At 34.0% G+C, this 20,035-nt stretch overlaps 1 protein-coding gene across 2 annotated transcripts in view; it reads left to right on the top strand.

Moving 5' to 3' along the window:
• Positions 1-217: 217 nt before the first annotated feature.
• LOC138708067 (arrestin domain-containing protein 2-like) overlaps positions 218-20,035 on the top strand; it is a 63,054-nt gene continuing 43,236 nt past the window's right edge. Inside the window, exons 1-2 of one of the 2 annotated variants that reach the window (XM_069838200.1) lie at positions 274-349; positions 11,944-12,001. The gene's annotated coding sequence lies outside the window, so the exon portion shown is untranslated. Of the gene's footprint in view, positions 350-11,943; positions 12,002-20,035 lie in introns of both variants that reach the window. The other variant, XM_069838201.1, reaches the window with a different exon arrangement.

Here is a 20,035-nt window from a genome sequence, read left to right as displayed (position 1 = left end):
TAATCCCCTTCCATTATAATTCCATCGTAGCTATATTGTCGCATTATTTGCAGTCTTTCTTGTTCTAATAACATCATAAGAAAGTATTTTTCCTTTGAATTTATTCGTATAACAAAGTAATTAAATATACAATAGCCTCTTCCATATACGCTGACTTCTTATGTAGTTGCCATTTTGAGTCAATTGCATTGCTCTGCAACTTGCAATGGCGCCAACGCGCCAACAATCCCGCCTGTAACCCCTCTAAATGGACCATCCCCGCACTATATGCGCGGAGGATGGGGAATATCGAGCGCCGTCATCCTAATGACAAGCATCACGCCTTCGTTTGTTCGTAGTGACATCCCAGGTAAGTGCGTTATCATCGAAGAGTCGGCTTCATTTAATTATATCTATTTATTATTAGCATATATTCTTTCTGATGTTATAAACACTTACACAACATTCGCTACGTCGTTCTATCTGTGTTTATTAAATTGACAAAAGCTGGTTCTGCCCTAGATCAGAGTTCGTGACTTGTGAGTACATCAGAGTTTATTTTATAATCATTACAAAAAACTCGTATTTCAGTATGACGTTTCGCGTTTTAAGTTCGTGCAACAGGCTTGTCTAGGTAGATGGACGGACTTTCGCTACGATATCAAATGCGAACAGGTACTGTACAACGTAATTTATTGTGAAGTATCGCCGACGTGTGGTGAAATTAATAAAAAAGACTATTTCAATACGCAAACCTTCAAGACATTCTCTGTCATATCTATTTTCTTAAGCAGGATTCGTACTGATACCGGTACAGGTATATTAATTACAAAATGATTTAGCAAATTACGTGTCTTCCCAATTACATACAGCAAGCAATCTAAGCAATGTTTAAGAGGTCTCCTGAAATACGTAGTTACAAAACTTCAGTTTTGAACAAACAGTTTTTCATAGATTCAATTGTCGTAGACCTATAATATAATAAATGAACCGCAAAATTTTATGCACTCAGTGACGTAGGCAGGGGGGGCTCTCACTGGGTTGAAGCAACTCCCCCCCCATTTTTAAATTATGTTACATTTAAACCATGAAGAAATAATCTTCCATTTGCGTTGTGAATGCGACACTGAAAGAAAAATAATGTTTGTTTCTACCGACAATGACCAATATTCAGAATAACAAATCCTTTTTAACTATTCTGCTGACAGTTGTTTTAAATTGACCGATAATTTTCGAAGAAATGTTGAAGCTACCGTTTTCAACACAGTAACTACGTAGATTTATTTAGGGTCGGCGTCTGTTGATTCACTCTGTAACACGGAGAATGAGTTTTGCTTCATAACAACTTTTGGGGAGTCTAAATTAATTTCAAATGTCATAATATTAAGCAATAATTTCATATATTGTCTTTTAGATGTGTTGAATGTAAGTTACAGGCAAATTTGCCAAGTGATGTTCCCAAAACTTGCCCCTCCCCCAATCTTAAATTTCTAGCTAGATCCACTGGATTACAGTAGCTTATGTTTCATAGATTCTCTGCGGTTATCCGAGAAATTTGACAATACAAAAACGTTTGTGAGAATATATATATATATATATATATATATATATATCCTCTTGTCCACACCTGTGGAGTAACGGTTAGCACGTCTGGCCACGAAACCAGGTGGCCCGGGTTCGATTCCCGGTCGGGGTAAGTTACCTGGTTCAGGTTTTTTCCGGGGTTTTCCCTCAACCCAATACGAGCAAATGCTGGGTAACTTTCGGTGCTGGAGCCCGGACTCATTTCACCGGCATTATCACCTTTATTTCATTCAGACGCTAAATAACCTAGATGTTGATAAAGCGTCGTAAAATAACCCAATAAAATAAAAAAAAAATATCCTCTTCAGTCCTGGTGTATCGTATACTATACATAATTTTATTTTAAATTTTTTGCAGTATCTTGGATAGTTTTGAAATTTTGAATAATTAAATTTGATAGAAATGAAGAGTATCACTTTTGCAACATTTCTATGCCAGATTTATAAATTACATTCAAAATTTTGGGGCACAAAGAAGTCAAAATTTCCCCAAAATTTGATTTTCTGTGAAGACTTGATTTGGGATATTTGGAACCCCAGAATGATGTGACCTTTTTTTTCCCCCAAAAATTGTAAATTCGGGACTGAAAAGGATATATGTGTGTGTGTTTAATGTGTGTCATTGCAAGACTACTTCACTGACAAAATGAAATCGAAGTTCTTCTAATTTTGTTTGTCATTATTGGTAATTTTTCTTAAATAAGCGTGCAGCAATTTTCTTTTTCATTGGGAAGTGATCTGTGATTTCTTGTTAGGATGAATATTAAGTTGTGTAGCTACAATGGTTATGGCACTCGTAGTACTATCAAAGGTAACAGATAAAAATACCAGTTATATAACATTACATCTTAACACTAATGGGGTATAGCACAAATAATTGTTTCCAACAAGTAATATTTTTGTCAAATATATATATATATATATATATATATATATATATATATATATATATATACAGTCGACTCCGGATATAGTGAACCCCTGCGGACTTGCATATTTCGTTCACTATATCCGAAGTGTCTCTCTCCTAACCTTAAATGACAGAAATGAATGAAATTGTGAACAAGGAAATAAAAGATTTCATTTTTGTGGAATGGATTACACTGTACACTGTTACTCACAGTTGATTTACTTAAACTATGCGACCCACGTCCTCTTGGGAAAGACCACGCTCAATGCCACTTATAATATTCGCCTTATCTTTCAAGGAAACCACTTTACGCTTCGACATTTTTATACAGTACATGACTTGTATCGTCTCAAATGCAGGTAGTAAGGCCGTAAAAAGCATTACGAGAGGGGTTCGGCCGGCTCCGTGGATCGTGTCCCGGCATAGCTCAGTTGGAAAGAGCGCTCAGTGCGCAGAGCTGAGAGGTCCTGGGTCCGATTCCCGGTGCCGGTACGAATTTTTCTCGTATTAAATAGTAATAATACATATTGGCTACTTCATAGTAGCCGTGTAATATTCAATGAGATGGGCGAGACGTCATACAAAATGAATATGTGAAGTACATCCACTTTTTGGAACACTAGAAACAGACTGGTCAGGTAGAAATGACAAACGCTGTTATGGTGTGACTGTGTATATACTCAGCATTGGAATTTTCCGGGCCACTTAATGGAAACTGGAAGAAGGTTAATGGAGTTTGAAAGCCATCGAAATCTATCTTCATTTATGCTCTGGACATAATGTCCGTCCCCTTTTAATAAAAGAAGGCAATTTCATTTTCCGTTGTTTCGATGCTATCCGACATAATGGAAAAATTTCTGAGAACAAAAGGCAACCCTTTGACAGTGGAGGATTAGAAATAACAGTAGAGTGCCTGAGAACAGAATGTCAACCCTTCGACAGTGGAGTGAGGCAAGGTCATCACGCGTTGCCTGAATTTACAGTACAGCTCATTATCTAGGAATCACTAATTCTACCTTTGTCCTTTGACTAATGGAGTAAGAAACTTAGAATGTTATTCTCAACCCATTCTTACAATTTTACACAAGAAGGTCTGACTTCAAATACGAATTTGTCAGGATACAAGGTTCACTATAACCGAAGCGAGAATTCACTATAAACGGAAATATTAATGTACTTTTTAATGTATGCGGGTCGGGACCAAAGGTTTAGGTTCACTTTAGCCGAATGTTCACTATATCCAGAGTTGACTGTAGACCATAATGAATATTTTCTTATATAGGCCCTATCGTTCGGAAATAAGTCTTAGGTATCTTAATTTGATATATTATTTGCACTTTTGAAAATATTTCGAGCAAAAGAGAGTTATTTTTCGAACATATTGTTACTAATTACTATCCATAATCATTTCTGATACTGATAAATGTGGTTTAATTGAAATCGTGAAAACGAAATTTCAATATTTTGAAATGGAAAAAAAAATCTTATTGTAGAAATCCTAAAGATGAATTATTATCACGCTGGAAAAAGAATTAAATACCGATACTTTCATTAAAGAAAATAAACGTTTACAGCCGTGAATTCTGGCATACCGTCTGTTGTCTGTGTACAACTAATCCTTGTAATAATAATAATAATAATAATAATAATAATAATAATAATGTTTTATTTTCGCTGGCAGAGTTAAGGCCATAAGGCCTTCTCTTCCACTCAACCAGCCTTAATCAATACAATACATATTTAAATTACGAATGTTTACACTACACTTAAAAGGTTCTCCAGCAATATTCTCAGTTAAGTTTTAATGACTAGTAGACTACAAATTTATTTAAATTTAGATAAACCTATAAGGTAAAGTAGTAACTTAATTTATGAGCTAATTTAATTCAATCAATTATAATTAATTTGAGATTTGAGATAGCTAGTAATATGATGAAAATTAATTTAATATAAGCTTACTAGAACTATGTTACAGGGAGAAAAAATACATATATATAAATCTAAAATATATTTCTATAATGAGAATATTAATGTAATTGCCATTAGAGGTTTTGTAAATCTATTTAGAGAAATTAATGATAATAATAAGAATGGACAGATGTTAGTTTCATTATATGTAATAAATATTAATCACAATTAATTTGTTAAGTAAGAATTTATGTAATTTTGACCTAAATGAAGTTATTGTCCAACAACCCCTTACATCACTCGGTAGCGAGTTCCAATTTCTAGCAACTGAAACTGTATAAGATGGAGAATATAAAGATGTCTTGTGGTAGGGTATAATGAGTAAATTGTTATTTACACTATATACACTAACGGGTAGATTTCGTTGACATTCTGTAGCCTATAGAGTAGAGGTTATTTAATTCAACACTGGATAATTCCAAAAAATGTTTATCCCTCTTGAAATTCTTTTGTAATCTTAGGTTATCTCTAATTTATTTAGGATTTTCGAAAGTTACAAGTGGCTAATTCGAAGCCAGGACTTCATTGATTTCAACGAAAGTATGTACTGTGCTATTTGGAATTATAAATTCCGAAAGCGTTTCGGGTAAACCTCTGATATTAACGATTTTAACAATTCAAATTCTATTCTTAAACTTCGTATTGATTGACAGATTGAGGGAAAGAAAAAGATTGTCGCTGTTACTAGTAATAATAATAATAATAATAATAATAATAATAATAATAATAATAATAATAAAGCTTTATTTTTTTCTGGCAGAGTTAAAGCCGTAAGGTCTTCTCTTCCACTCAACCAGAGGATAAAAAAGGAAATACATGATAAAATAATGTTAATAGAAAAGGAAGTTATAAGTAAACCTAAGACAAAATCGAAAAGAAAAATATGCATAAGCCAGAGGATTATTTATCGAACTTGAAAACTTAAACTAGATGACAACTTAAGTTAAATGATTACTTATAACCTGCAGTGCTTGGGAAAAGTGACATAAGTCAGTTTCCACAAACCTTTTTTGATAATTTATTGACAACTTACGGAACATCTGCTCGCTTAGAAAAAAACACATAAGTATTTCTCCCATTACAATAATTCATACGGAAAAAAATCAGATCGACATAAACCAGTGTAAGTTGTCAATAAATTATCAGAAAAGGTTTGTGGAAACTGACTTATGTCACTTTTCCCCCAGCACTGCAGAACTCATATAAGACTGACTTCCTCTATATAGGACACCGAACGTTTTATTTATTTTTTTTTTTTTTACTTTGTTGTGTAAGATTTTCACAGTTGGCAACCATGATACCCTAATCTTTAGGTGTTATAAATTGGCTTCAATTTTTGTTCTTAAAGTTCAGTCTGTCATAGTCATTGTTGTGAATATATGTGTGTGAGTCATAGCTGTGAAGCAGAACGTGTTATTCTCGAAGTCGGTATATATCGCATGCTGTAGGTACAGGGACATCATTTTGTTTTTACTAACATTTCCGATATTAACCTGACTATACCTTTGGATTAAAGATTAAGAACCGGAAACACTGTTTACTTCCACAACCAAAATTTGACGACACTAGTGTAAAATGCAATACAAATAACTTTACTAGGTATAGGAGGGAAGAAAAGTAGTGCATCCGTTTACGTAAACTAGGAAATGTTACTATTTTGAGTTTGATCATTTTCGTCGGGTTTTTATTTAATCACAATATAGTACATTAACAGTAAGTGTTTTTACTCAGTAACTGAACTATCCAATCGGACGCATTTATTATGCAATGTACAGTATACTGTCTACAGCACATTAGCATACAATATTTACAGTGAATTTGAATTTTAAAAATAATCAAAATATGGATATTTAAATAAATTATTGAAAATGATGGTCGTTCATTTCGATAAAGACTTCAGTTCTTTTGTGCATATTATCAAAAACGTTTTCAAGCATATCTTCTGAAATTGAATGTATGGTTTCTTGAATGTAATTATTTAATTCTATTGCTAAAGGATGTTTAGAAAACACAATTGTTTTACAGTAACCCCAAAGAAATAATGCAAAGCACTCAAATCAGGCGACATGGGGGAGCCATATTCCTACGTCTATTGAAATAATTCTGTACCTACTCTATAACAGTGTACCTTACGTACTGTCATTTCAATTTTCACTTCTACCCGATCCGTATAGATAAATTTACTGATATATGCTATTTACTGTCCGTCCATATGGTTATGTAGGAAGGTCTTAGAAAGGGGGGAAATCACGTGACACTTACTTAACGAGGTCCTTTTATTTAAATTATTTCAAATAGTTGTATAATATTACGTAGAAGTCCAATTCCTAATAGCAAATGATTTCAGAAAAGAGCTAAGACAGCCCAGCCACTAGCCTTTACAGAGGAGCAGCAGAAACGGGTGGGGGAAGCCGGAATGCGACGTAACTAAACTGACGCACAGTACCTGTCGAAAATATGATTCAATAGTGAATGAATGTTCTTTCTTCACTGAAAAATGCGATCATATTTCTGGACACATACTATACTCACACACTCTGTGTTGTTTACCATGATCGTAGACTACTTTAACTGCATTAAATACAGTATTGCGGCTTTGGTTGTGTGTAGAAGTTTGCTACTGGCAGTGGGAGTGAAGTACATTCAAAAACTCAGTTACAATAAAAATTGAAGTAAAAATAAAATGATGTCCCTGTATAATGCCTTTGATATTGATAGGGCATACTCGTATGATGTACTTCGTATATAATAATGCATAATTGGATTCAATTTATAATTTAAGATTATCCCATATCATGGTAAAGTCAGGCGTACTACATGTAGTACGTCAGTCATAAGAGGGGACATTTCGTGAGACTGGTAGTACTTATTTTATTATCGGAGGTTTTCACTAAATGAAGCCTTACAAATGATTCAGGACGACCAAGTTGCTATACCCAAGTGTAATGACATTTCCATCACCATTTTAACACCAACAAATGCGTGTGGTAACGTAAGTGATGAGGATTCTGGTGATGAAAAGAACCCTACAATTGACAATATGCCTAGTAGTCAGTTGCGAGCTGAGACGTAAGTAACCCTCAACACACAAGGAAAGAGAATGGATGATTACAGTGGCGAAAGTTATAATGGTGATGATGAACATAGTAAAGGCGATGATGAGAATGACAGTAGAACTAGTGATTCAGCAACCGATATATCAAGCGCACTTCATACAGGAACTCTGATGACATTTTCTAACTACACAAATGGAGTAACAATTAAAGGAAATTTACTTTTTCTAATTAAAAAACGTGTTAGCTTTAAATAGGATTATAATTGATTGGACACTTTGGTTCATTTACCTTTATATCTAATATATAATTCAACTAATGGACACCGGTGACAGCAAAGGAAATAAGCGTAATGCATGGATTAAATCTGATATGTGAACAAATACAAGAATAAAATCAATTACAATTACTTACAAAATAGAAGAGCAAATAAGTATACACGTTCATACTTTAATCTCAAAATGCATATGCTACCTCTAAAAGAGTAGTTGTTAATATAGCCTATGTCTTTTAATTATTCTAAGTGGATGTATTATTACTTCACTAATAAATCGTTTTTAAGGAGACTATTACACTCTTACTACGTCATACTACTTTTGACCAATAAAACGGTACGAAAGGACGTATTTCAACCAATCATGGCTGCTTATCGCACAATTTTATCGCGTCCCTAGCATTTGTTTAATTTTATCGTGTCCCTAGCATTTGTTTCTTTGTTTGCCAACATTTGAAACTGCGCTGGTCTGGACGTCAAAAATATATATAAAATTACAAACCACTCCAGTCGATGCACAGCAGTTTCAAATATGACTCGCATTGGCATTCAAGAACAAGAATTAATAAAAATCACTGATCATACCTATGCATCTTCTGAAATCCAATTTACAAATAAATGAAGAGCACCATTCGGAAATCCTGAATAAGTTGAATACACCATGTAGGCCTAAATCAACGAGTTCCACTTCTATTATGCACACGTCCAATATAACAGCAATTGAATCACCAACCACATTCAAATTTGAAAATTGTACATTCAATAATTATTCCTTTTAAAATTATTCATGTTTATTTTTTATGTCATCGTCGTAAATTAAAACTTTTCTAACACTTGTGTATATTAGTTAGGTTATGTTATAGCTTCTGCTCTGAGAGGATAAAAAGAACTTCTGCTATATGATATTATGGATAGTCACGTATCAGAGATTGTTTAATATTTAGATTTATTGAATAGTAATCATTACAGTGTCTGTATAAAGACACTACTGCCATCTAGCATGCATCTAGCGTAATATCTGTAATGTTGAGATGGTGCAATAATACATTTGAAGACAGTTGTATTTTCGTAAGTCAATTAATATTTTATTGTATTGGAGTTTCGTTATTTCTAATCTTTATATACTTTCTTCTAATCGTGTAATAGTCAATTAAATCCCACTCGAGTTTTGATTTTCTCTAGATAAATCAAAACGTCTAGTGAGATTACTGTTGATAAAATGTTATTAACAAAAATAAAAGCACTATCAAGCTCTAGTAACTGTAGCTTCATGATGCGTGCTGTTGCAATACCTGGACTGCTGAATGAATGAATGAATGAATGAATGAATGAATGAATGAATGAATGAATGAATGAATGAATGAATGAATAGATCGATCAATCAATCAATCGATGGGAAGAGGAGGAAATATCAATTGAAAGGTACACGATGATAATCGCGTCCTTGCAACGATTCTTGGAACTCCTGGATGGCTCAACATTATCTGTCTTTCATGACCCAGAGCCGTCCACTCGAGAAAGACTCGGACAATCGTTTAACCGAACATTGGACTACTCCGCGAGATGGAAGAGCTTCGCATACTGTCTATAGCGCCAGGCGTTCAGTAGCAATATATCATTTCTATTTATCCGTAACCGGTTATGCACGACTCTAACCGATAGGCCAATCGCTCAGTTGTCTGTATTCTTTCAGTTGTTTCGCGTTTTGTGTCATTTCTAATTACTCAAGAACGCGAGTTCGATTCCCGCTTGAGCCAATTACCTGGTTGGATTTCTTCCAAGGTTATCCCCAATTGAAACTGAATGTTAGGTAAATCTACAGCGCCAAATACTACCCCGCTGTCACCAATTCCATCGACGTTAAATAACCTGGTACTTGCTACAGTGTATTTAAATCAGCGGCGACCAAAACTCGAGCTGCAGTGATTACATGCGACAGACAGCCTATGAAGTAAGGATACGGAGGAAAGGTACTTGGCACGAAAACTACAACCAGTGGTAGTTCCTGTACTAACATCTTGATCAATCCCGCGGATAAATATCTCAAGCTTTGTTGTATCAGTAATGTCACTGCAGTCATCAAGAGCCAGTGAATAATATACGATTTTTCTTGCTTCTTTTTTTAATTTTCCTCTTGAATATAATCAGGAATTTTTAAAATTCTTCTCTCGATACTTGGTCAAGAAATTCGTAGTTTTTCAAAATTAAAAACTTCTTATGGGCAAGTTTTAAACATATTTTAATCATTACTCTTTTGAGAAATTCTGTTCTATTAAAAGGCTTTAGAGCACGAGATATTTCAAACCCAATTAGGTAGCTGACTTCCTTACATCTATTTATCTTATCTTTCTCTTCCTGGCTATGATTTAAGACATGTCAATTCCTGGCGTTTAACAGTTCGTTGGCACATAATATTGAATCAGTTTTTCTACAATATTATTATTATTATTATTATTATTATTATTATTATTATTATTATTAAATGAATAACTAATAAATAGTGCTGTCATAGTAATTTTTCTCTTGGTCATACGCCCCACCCCTTGTTTTCTCACTTGAAATATAATTTACTCTCCCCTCTCTATCTCTCCGACTGTCATTTAATGATTGTTTTAATGTTAAAGAAGTAAAGAAATTGTTTTGCTCTACATTTTAATTGTACAACAAGTTTGAATTAAAGAATACGCCATGTAACCCCACCAGAGATGCACACTTGTCTCGAAGAATCTTGGAGTATTTATTTGTAGCACTTATTATTTTTCAACCATTATTTTATATAATTCTGGATTCCAGTGCTGCAGAGGTGGACAATCTTTGTTTATGAACATCAAACAAAATGGGAACTGCAAGAAACGATCTAAGATCTGTACAGGTCTCCGCGTACAAAACTTAGGCACCCATATGCCGTATGGTTCTGTATAGACAAAATTTTCTTTTCCCCATACGATTAATTAAAACAATTGTAGGTTCCCATACGATGTATGGCCCCGTATGGCCTCCATGACACCACTGCCCTCATGTAAAGATTAAGAAGATTAAAATTGAGATAAATCCTTATAATTTTATCCTTCTAGGGAGATCTAAAAATATCAATATTCATGCACGTACAGAAGAATTAAAGAAACACATACTTAGTGGTCAGTAATAATAATAATAATAATAATAATAATAATAATAATAATAATAATAATAATAATAATACATTATTCAGCGTGGCAATTAATGTTTCTATATAATAATAATAATAATAATAATAATAATAATAATAATAATAATAATAATAATCATACATTATTCAGCGTGGCAATTAATGTTTCTATATAATAATAATAATAATAATAATAATAATAATAATAATAATAATAATAATCCGTGGCGCTACAGCCCGTGGAGGGCCTAGACCGACCAGCCGGCTGCTGGCCTCACGCCCACATGTCGAAGCAGAGGTGGACGATCATCCAACCAGAATGAAGGTATCGTGTGGTTAGCACGATGATCCCCCCAGCCGTTATAGCTGGCATTCGCAACCGGATTTCGCTACCTATCGAAGGTCCCCAAGTGCATCACGATGCTGGTTGGGCACCGTTCCCATACACTGGCCGAAATTTCATGAGAAAATTTCTTCCCCCATGAGGACTCGAACCAGCGCGCATTCCGTAACGCGAGTCCTAGGCAGGATACCTTAGGCCACGACGCCACGGCGCGGGACAATGTTTCTATATACTCCTAATTAAACCGCTGAGGAAAGTAAACATATTGCATTTTGTCCGACAAAACAATAAAAAAGTCTCATTCTTTACGAAACCACCTCTTTCTGCTTGTAGCGCGACATGATGCCGCCACTGCTTGCCTTCATTACGTGAATGTAACACACATCAATGTACAGGAAACTCCTCGCTCCCGTTTGAATGTCTGTGATTACACGATGTAAATCACGACACCCGCTTTTTGTCACCGCTGTTTTAAATAATAAGATTTCGTAACCTTTTAACTGCCATAAATTACGCATCGGAAACACCGTGACCTACTACACAGCGGGTGAGACGCGCATGCATGCCATCACCCGGCCCGGACTCGAGCTGGACGCACTGTACTATTAAATAAATATAAACCTGGTAACTGATTGCATTGTGTTACCAAATGTATTGTGTCAGTCTGTAAATCTGCTTCTTCCAGATAACAAACCAATGGCGTCAACAGTTCAACAGTCTCCTTGTGGAAAGCAGGAATAATCGTGTGAGTATTGCCAATATTCACTACATTTTGTTTTCCTTCCGCTGTAACTTGTACCATTTGCCAAAGTAAAGAACTGTACAATAGAACAAAATCCAGTCTGGGAATATTTTATTTGAGAATAATAATAATAATAATAATAATAATAATAATAATAATAATAAAAACACTGAACATCAAATTTTTACTTTTTGTCTTGCTCCGAAATAAAAATAGGTGAATATTACTAATATGTGTGCCCTAAATCTGAATTTAAAATACAAATTGCCCCATCACGTACCATTTTCCGGGGAAAATGAATTGAATTTTTTAATGACAAAACTTATTTGTTTTTAATTTTTCACTGCTAGTGATAAAATTACAACACAATACGGATTCAAAATGCCTCATAATACTTGGAAAATGTGCACTGGATACAAAAATAATGTTACATAGTTTAAAACACAACAATAAAAATTGTTCATGCGTATAATGAGAAAAATCTCGGAATTTGAACTTACATTTAAAATAATTTTCTGGATGACTTCTATTTATAATTAGACCAGAGACTGTATTTTACAAGAAACCAACAATAGTCTGCAAGCATGCTGGATGATGATCTTCCTTTATCACGCCTTTCCATTTCAGATATTTCTTAATGAAATCTTTCCCCATGCTCGTCGCTTACCGCTCCAAAGTTAGGAGGAAAGGAATTCAAATAAGAATGTAAAAAGTATATTTTAGGGACATATTACACTCCATTTTGTCATATGCATTTAACATAGTTTCCACAACAAGTTCTATGTAGTTGTCTGCCCTACAATTCCCAGGGAAATTTGAGTAAACGTCTTTGAAAGCGCGCCATGCCATTCTTTCTGTAACGGAAAGTTTTTCTTCAAACAAAGTGTCAGCCATTAATTTGTGAATTTGTGGACCGATGAAAATGCCCTCTTTTAACTTGCCTTCACTCAAACTAGTAAACTTTTCCTTTAAATACTGAAAAGCACACCCTTGTTTGTTCATTGCATAGACCTCACTTTGAACCGTTATGAAATTTACTTAATAGAAGGGACCAATACCTGTTTATTTATTTGAAGTACTAAATAACTAGCCAACAACCATAAGAAACCGGAAATAAGTCATAAACTCATAAAATGCATTAGCTTTTGCTTTGGTTTATACCCCCAACCCTCGCCAGATGTTTCCTGGAGGAGCGCTTATCGAAAAGTGAAATCATAGTATATCTTACAAACCTTATGTGATACGAAGAAAAGAGACGCATCAGCGCACATCAAACCATAAGGGACACATTCTTTTAAGGCGGAGCAAAATTCTTGTTGTTCAATGTAATAATAATAATAATAATAATAATAATAATAATAATAATAATAATAATAATAATAATAATAATAATATAATAATAATAATAATAATAATAATATTTCTGCGAGAATATTCCCACATCCCAACACTATGTGTGATCGCTTTTTTTCGTATTCTTATCTCCTTCTATGTAGGCTATGACGTAACGATACAACAGTTCCAAGTAGGCTAACAAGCAAACATAGGGGTTCAGATAAAGTATTTTTTTCTTCCATCATGTTAATAATGTCAAAAGTACTTACACAAACTTTGACTACTCGAGCGCAATTACGAGAGTCCTCCAGAAAGTAAGTTTCCTTGGGGCCGTTTACAGAAGAAAACACAATTTCATGGAAAGATTTATTGGAACATATATAGCAATATTTTTTAGTTATTTTTAAACATATTCCCCACTCGAAATGAGACTTTTCTCATACCGTGGGATTAACAGAGAGGTGCAGATGGCTGTCACGCACTGGTTCCAATCACAGGCGCCAGAGATACAAAAGTTGATCCCGTGGTATGATAAATGTCTTATTCCGGTGGAGAATATGTTGAAAAATAGGTCAACAATAAATGTATCTGTTACAATAAATCTTTCCATGAAAGTGTGGTTTCTTTCTGTAAACGGCTCCAGGAAACTTACGCGCTCGTGTGGACAAAATTTGTATAAGTGCTTGTTTTGACATTAACATGGTAGAAGAAAAAGAATTAATATTTTTTATCTGCCCCTATGGGTATGTTTGCTTGTAAGTACTTTCGTCCGTTCACAGGTAACTGCTCCAGTCTTTTGGAAAACATTTAAGTTCTTGAAGCAAGTTGATGTGTGTGAAATGATTTTTTTTCTAACCAGTACTTGGCATATAAGTTTCGTTTACTTTTTTCTAGCAGTACACATGCGATAGCTGCATATGCAAAGAGTTCATAATATTTTAACAACTAAACTTAGTGTATCTGACCGTGAAACTAGCGGGTTCAGGTTGAAATCCTGGTTGGGGAAAATTAACTGGTTGAGGTTTTTTCCGGGGTTTTTCCTCGACCCATTAAGAGCAAATGCTGGATAACTTTCGGCGTTGGACCCTGGACCCACCTTGGTAGCATTATCATCTTCATCTCTACTCAGACGTTAGATAACCATAGCAGTTGATAAAGCGTCGTAAAATAAAAAAAACACCTAAATATAATCGCCGTCCACTCGGCGATAGCCTGAAAAACTGTTTATCTATGCCTTTATGGGGAAGGAACGTGAGAAGACAAACTATTAAAGTTTCGCCTGTCAGGTCGATCGGAAAACCAAACTGTGAGTATGGGGGATCTAAGGCTCTGTGCATCAGTGGTGGATTTTAGGCGACCAGCGAGAGCCGAAATTTCGTAAAAGCTATGATGCCCGCCTGATACAATCCGTCACTGACCATCCTGTCTGCACGTACCGTAATGTCTCAGCCGGACAACGTTTAGTGGGGAGTTAAGGGGTGGTCTGCAGTGACTCAATTCAGCTACTAGCGCCCAGTCCTGGTTCAAAGTGTCTGTCATTTTCTTGATTACACAACTCAAAAATCGTCTTCGAAAGGTGGTGCACCAGTGTAAAGTAAGGCTGTATAAATACTGGGTATAATCGTCCGCCATTTTGGCTCATTCGTTGCCGTTCACAGCAAGCAGACGAGAACGATCTTTATCATGTCGTAGCTCCCATGAAATTCAATCAATCGCGCAGTAATGCTTAGGATACATAGATAAATGTCTAAGGAAAGCATAGAAAAACATTCTAAATCAATATATATTTTGAAAAGTGAGAAAAAATACAAACTTCGAACTGATTCGTTAAAAATAAACAATGACACTCTCAAAAGTTTATAAGTGGCAAACTTTTTTATTTTTCACCTTAGATGGGGAGTTAAAGCGAGAGAAGTGTTTAGGAAGAATGGAAATTACCTATAAAAATGGCTGCTACTCAAAATCTTAACCGGTTTACGAGTTACGGCGAGTTAAACAAAGGAGCGTTTTTGCTTCATGGAGAGTTGAAGACTCAATTTTTATCTGTTAAAGTAGAAAAGACGATTGTTTCTTATAGAAATCTTCTCGCTGCTTTCATTGTTTACAAAGTCGTGGGCTGAGAGAGTCAAAGTTCTATTGGACATTTTTGGCGAAAATGAGTTTGTTTTATCGAAATGGATTATACTTTTCATGTACCTTTAACACACAGAATATTAGTAATATTCGTTATTTTGCTGCAATTAATATTTTTCCAGAATTTTCACGTTATTTGAGAAATAGAAGGTTACATCTCAATCTTTCTTGCATGAGCAAATTTCACAACAATACAAATTTTAATTCTGCGTTCTTATAGGAGCATTTGATTGAAATTACATAATTCCTGAAGCATTACATGCATTAAAAGTATTACCAAGTTATTGCTATTCAGTATGTAATATTAGTATATTACGTATTACGTTCACCTCAAAGTTTATGACGACCCAGGAGTAAATATCCGAATAAATTTTTTTCAGTCCATATATTACACTTTGACTTAATGTGTTCATATTTCCATACTTCTACTGCATATAAACCGCCATAGTAATAAATATATTTTTACCTTTCGCCTAAATAATTTGAATGATTAGAACCGAAGATAGATCCAAGGAATTGGTACGAACGATTTTTCGAAAATTTCGTAATTTAATATCCAACAAAATTAGGTTTCTAGAAAAAATATACATTGATCAAATTTATTTTAGGGTTAAATGTGCCCGAAAAAAATTAAAAAAAAATCGAATATAGTAATATCAATTCTTGATGGGTTTGCAGTGAAATGGCTCTTGTGCTAGAGCAGAAAAATTAAACAAGAGAGCTTCACTCCATATACTACTTAATTACAAATGGTTTTTAGAGAACCCTGAGATTCATTGCCGCCCATACATAAGCCCACCAACTCACAATATGTAATTTTCCGAATCTAGGTGAATACAAATCAAATTTCGACTTGTTTACTTAGGCATAGATGAATATGAATTCATGTTCTTTAACATTTTGAGAATGTTGTGAGGAATAGCTTTTACTGTTTTATCAGCAGCAAGCTATTTTAGAAGGATATGAACAATGAGTTCTTTCTAACATTTCTCGCTACTGTTCAGTCGTAGAAAGAGAGGCTTACAATGTGGGTGAAAAAGAGTAAATTGATAGTGTTTTATTGCATTGAGAAATATGGAATCTGTTCAGATATGAACGTTCTTACTAATGTAACTTCAATTTCAAGTTTGTAAAGTGTTTTTCTTCTTACAGTAGGATTTAAATATTACAATTGAAAATATATATATATATATATATATATATATATATATATATATATATAAAGATCTCCAAACATAATGTGAGTTTCAATCAAACTTTCAATTCTTTAATCATTTAATACAGCATCATTTAGAGTGTTGAATCTTTGTTTTAAACTTTGCGCGTTCTTGCGCATTTATCAGTATTTTTTTTTTCAGTCGTGAGGTAATTATACGGTAACGTGGCGGCAACTGTTTCATGTTTAGCTTTATAGCAGAAAAGAATAATGGAATAATGAAATTTTTAATCACTGTGTGAGTGTTTTAGGCCTGCAAAATTATTCACACGATATCGAACATCAGGTTAAACATGCATTTGACACATTTTTATCTAACCTTAACAAACGCACCGTGGATCAGAACGAAAAATCTAGTAGTTGGATAAAATTAATAACTTCTCTGCATTCTAACGGATTGTTATAAAATTTTGTACAGGCCTTACAGATGGCACATATTTTTTTTGTACAAACTCTGATTACGTTTGCACAAAAAACTACTTCTTTATAGCGGGTGAATTTTGACAAAATTAATAACTTCTCTCCTATCTAACACATTTTTATGACACATTGTACAGAAGTTATAGGTAGCACATATTTTTTTGTGTACAAAATAAGAGGAATTATCCCTTTAAAGAGGGTGAATTTAAACAAAATTAACAACTTACACAAACGTAATCACAGGTTCTGCACAAAAAAACATATGCCAGCTGTAACTCCTATAGATAGTTACACAAAAATCTGTTAGAATGGAAAGAAGTTATTAATTTTGTCTAAAACCACATCCTATAAAGGGGAAGTTCCTCTTACACAAGCATAAACAGAGTTTGTACACAAAAGGTATGTGCTACCTATAAGGTCTGTACAGTTTCATAACAATCCGTTAGAATGCACAGTTATTAATTTTGTCTAGCAAGATTTGCGTTTTTGCACACTCTGCATCGGTCCCTATCCTGAGCAAGATTAATCCAGTCTCTAGCATCATATCCCACCTTCCTCAAAAAATTTTAATATTATCTTCCCATATTCGTCTCGGTCTCCTTGAAGGTCTTTTCCCCTCAGGTCTTCCAACTAACATTCTATACGCATGTCTAGATTCACTCATACGTGCTAAATGGCTTGTCCATCTCAAACATATGGATTTAATGCTCCTAATTATATTAGCTGAAAAATACAATGCGTGCAGTTCTGCGTTGTGTAACTTTCTCCATTCTTCTGTATCTTCTTCCCTTCTGGCCCCAAATATTTTCCTAAGCACCTTATTCTTGAACACCTTTAACCTTTGCTCCCCTCTCAAATTGACAGTCCAAGTTCCACAACCATACAGAACAACCGGTAATGTAATTGTTTTTATAAAATTCTAACTTTCAGTTATTTGAAAGCAGACTAGATGACAAAAGCTTCTCAACCGAATAATGGAAGGCATTTCCCATATTTATTTTGCGTTTAATTTCCTCTCTAGTGTCATTTATATTTGTTACTGTTGCTCCAAGATATTTGAATTTTTCCACCTTTTCAAACGATAAATTTCCAATTTTTATATTTTAATTTTGTACTATATTCTGTTCACGAGACACAATCACATACTCTGTGTTTTCGGGATTTACTTCCAAACCTATCTCGTAAATGCTTCAAGTAAAATTTCCGTGTTTTCCCTAATAATTTGTGGATTTTCTCCTAACATATTCATGTCATAAACAAGTAGCTGATGTAATCCATTCAATTCCAAATCCGTCCTGTTTTTCTGGACTTTACTAATGGCATATTCTAGACCAAAGTTAAAAAATAAAGGCGATAGTGCATTTCCATGTTTTAGCCCGCGGTGAATTGGAAAAGCGTCAGATAGAAACTGGCCTATACGGACTCTGCTATATGTTTCACTGAGACACATATTAGTTAATCGAACTATCTTCTTGGGAATACCAAATTCAATAAGAATACTAAATGAAACTTCTCTCTCAACAGAGTTCCGTATAATAATAATAATAATAATAATAATAATAATAATAATAATAATAATAATATTAATAATAATAATAATAATACTTACTTACTGGCTTTTAAGGAACCCGGAGGTTCATTGCCGCCCTCACATAAGCCCGCCATTGGTCCCTATCCTGAGAAAGATTAATTCAGTCTCCATTATCACATCCCACATCCCTCAAATCCATTTTAATATTATCTTCCCATCTACGTCTCGGCCTCCCCAAAGGTATTTTTCCATCCGGCCTCCCAACTAACACTCTATATGCATTTCTGGATTCGCCCATACGTGCTACATGCCCTGCCCATCTCAAACGTCTGGATTTAATGTTCCTAATTATGTCAGGTGAAGAATACAATGCGTGCAGTTCTGTGTTGTGTAACTTTCTCCATTTTCCTGTAACTTCATCCCTCTTAGCCCCAAATATTTTCCTAAGCATCTTATTCTCAAATACCCTTAATCTATGTTCTTCTCTCAAAGTGAGAGTCCAAGTTTCACAACCATAAAGAACAACCGGTAATATAACTGTTTTATAAATTTTAACTTTCAGATTTTTTGACAGCAGACTGGATGTTAAAAGCTTCTCAACCGAATAATAACACGCATTGCTCATTTCCTGTGTAATAATAATAATAATAATAATAATAATAATAATAATAATAATAATAATAATAGTTTGAGGGGAAGAAAGGACTACAAGGACTAATGTGTTTGGTTTTATCTGGCAGCGTTATTATTATCATTATCATTGTCGTTATTATTATTATTATTATTATTATTATTATTATTATTATTATTATTATATTTATGTTATAAATTTTGTATTTGTATTAATTGTTGACCTGGTTCAGTAGAAGAGAAGGCCACAAGCACTTAACACTGCCAGATAAATACATTCATATTTCCATATTTTTATTGTAGGCTATATAAATTTCCATAGTATTAAATATATTTTTACCTCTCATCTGAGCCCAAGACTCAAGAAACTGTTAAACGTGTCCGAAAAATTTAAAAAAAGGAAGTCGAAGATAGCAATGTCAAATCTTGATCTGTTTGCAGTGGAATTGCTCTTCTACTAGGGCAGGAAAGTGAAACAAGATAGTTTCATTCCATGAAATAATAATAATAATAATAATAATAATAATAATATTATTATTATTATTATTATTATTATTATTATTATTATTATTATTATTATTATTATTATTATTATTAATTCCAGAAAACAAACGTGTTGGAGTGCGCTATGATCATTTGCAAAACCTACTCAGAAACCAAGCATTTCCGGACCCATGTTGATTGATGATATAACAATTTTTTCTTATATACATACAAGAAAACCATGCCTGACGTTTCGCCCACTTTTCTGGTTACACCATGTATAATTA

This window comes from Periplaneta americana, chromosome 10 (genome assembly GCF_040183065.1).
Source record: "Periplaneta americana isolate PAMFEO1 chromosome 10, P.americana_PAMFEO1_priV1, whole genome shotgun sequence".
NCBI classification, from domain to species: domain Eukaryota; kingdom Metazoa; phylum Arthropoda; class Insecta; order Blattodea; family Blattidae; genus Periplaneta; species Periplaneta americana.
The sequence above is the reverse complement of the archived record's forward strand: the minus strand, read 5'-3'. Positions and strand labels throughout refer to the sequence as shown.